The following is a 2,201-nucleotide window of genomic DNA, read 5'->3' as shown; positions in this document are numbered from 1 at the left end:
CTCAAAAAAAAAAAAAAAAAAAAAAAAAAAAAAAAAGAATTAGGTTTCTCAGGGCTAGATGCAGTGGCTCATGCCTATAATCCCAGCACTTTGGGAGGGTGAGGCAGGAGAATCACTTGAGCCCAGGAGGTCAAGGCTGCTGAGGTCACACCACTGCACTCCAGCCTGGGTAACAGAGTGACACCCAGTCTCTAAAAAAAAAAAAAGAAAAGAATTAGGTTAATTCCTAGCCCCTCTGGGCCTTGTACACATTCCTGTGGCCACCTCTTTCCTCCCCTGGTTTCTGTCACACATGTGTCATGAAAGTTCCAGCCTGTGGCTTCAGGTCAGCCGTATCCAGACTTCAGGCCTGGGTTTATACCTGCCTCTGGGATAGCTGGCATGTCCCCCAGGGACCCCACCGTGGAGACACAGCCACCCAACCTGCCATCTTTCTCACCTGGCCTTGCCACTTTCTCCCTGTCTTGCCAGCCTCTGCCCTCTCCACAACTCCCTGGCCCCACTCTACCACTTCTGCTGACTCACCAGTTACCCCTCTCTGACACCCAGGGGGTCTCTCCCTGAATGTCCCACTGCCCCTCATCGCACCCAGAACCCCCTGAAGGGATGAATCGTAAAATTACTATGCTGAGTGAAAGAGGCCAGGCAGTAGCTTTTACTATCTGCTCCCGTATAGAGCGATGATGTGGACTCTTCTACAGTGACGGGAAGTGGGTCAGCAGCTGCGAAAAGCAATGGAGAGGAACTGGAGGGAAGAATTACCAAAGACGGGAGGACTCTGGGCGGTGAGGGATGTGCTTGCCATCTGGATTGTGCTGGTGGTTTTGTGGGCATTTGTGTATGTCACCACTTACCACATTGCTCAAAAACCACGACGGGCCGGGTGTGGTGGGCCAGGTGTAATCCCAGCACCCCGTCTCTACTAAAAATACAAAAATCAGCTGGGCATGGTGGTGGGTGCCTGTAATCCCAGCTGCTTGGGAGGCTGAGTCACAAGAATCGCTTGAACCCAGGAGGCAGAGGTTGCAGTGAGCCAAGATCTTGCCACTGCACTCCAGCCTGGGTGACAGAACGAGACTCCATCCCAAAAAGAAAACAAAAACAAAAAGCACAATAAAGGGGCAGAAGGTCTCAGGAGCTCCCAGTGGCCAAAGCTGAAACAAGCTGAGCAACACAATAAGGTGAGATTGGGTTATAACCCAAAGTATAAAATAGACATCCACGAGTCGCCCAGAAGACAAAATTACAAAACATTTATTTTCTTTTATTTTTATTTTTTCAGACAGTGTCTCACTCTGTTGCCCAGGCTGCAGTGCAGGAGCCCAGTCATGGCTCAGTGCAGCCTCAACCTTCTGTGCTCAAGCAATCCTCCTTCCTCAGCCTCCCAAGTAGCTGGGATTACAGGAGCCCTCCACCACACCTGGCTAATTTTTTATTTTTTTTGTAGAGACAGGACCTCATTGTATTACCCAGGCTGGTCTTGAACTCCTGAGCTCAAGCAGCCCTCCCACCTCCGCCTTCCAAAATGCTGGGATTACAGGTGTAAGTCACCAGGCCTGGTCAAATTTAGCTTAAAGATCTTAACTGGATTTTACTGGCTACTCTAAAATCAGATAAAATCTCATTCTATAAAATTGAGTGTTCCCATGAGCTGGGCAGAGATTTAATAGAAAAGGGCTGAAGAAAGCAGGGTCAGAGAACAAAGAGCAGATTGATCATTTCAAAGTTACTTTCCTTGTAAAGGTTCAATAAAGCAGAAGGGACTTCCTTATCATGCTGGCTAAAACTGGCTTGTGTGGGGATCTGGCTTTGATCTGATCTGTCTCTGTGCTGATTTCTGGGAGGGAGGGTCAGATAAACAACTTAGTTTTGGCTGGTGACCTGGAGCTAAGCCTCAGTGAGTCCATTGTGGTTTGGTCTATTGGGCCTGGGGCAGGAGCTCAGTCCCAACCAATGGGCTCCTGCACACTTTATCGAGCAAGTCCACGCCGATATAGATAAATGATTGAATAAGTACGTGGGGGACAAAAGACAAATCTGTGCAGAATTCCAAATAATTTTAGGACTCAGTGTGGTGGCTCACGCCTGTAATCCCTTTGGGAGAGCAAGGCAGTGGATCACCTGAGGTCAGAAGTTCGAGACCAGCCTGGCCAACGTGGTGAAGCCCCATCTCTACTAAAAATACAAAAATGGCTGGGCGC

This window comes from Cebus imitator, unplaced genomic scaffold (genome assembly GCF_001604975.1).
Source record: "Cebus imitator isolate Cc_AM_T3 unplaced genomic scaffold, Cebus_imitator-1.0 Scaffold216, whole genome shotgun sequence".
In the NCBI taxonomy this organism is placed as follows: Eukaryota; Metazoa; Chordata; class Mammalia; order Primates; family Cebidae; genus Cebus; species Cebus imitator.
This window is presented reverse-complemented; position numbering follows the sequence as displayed.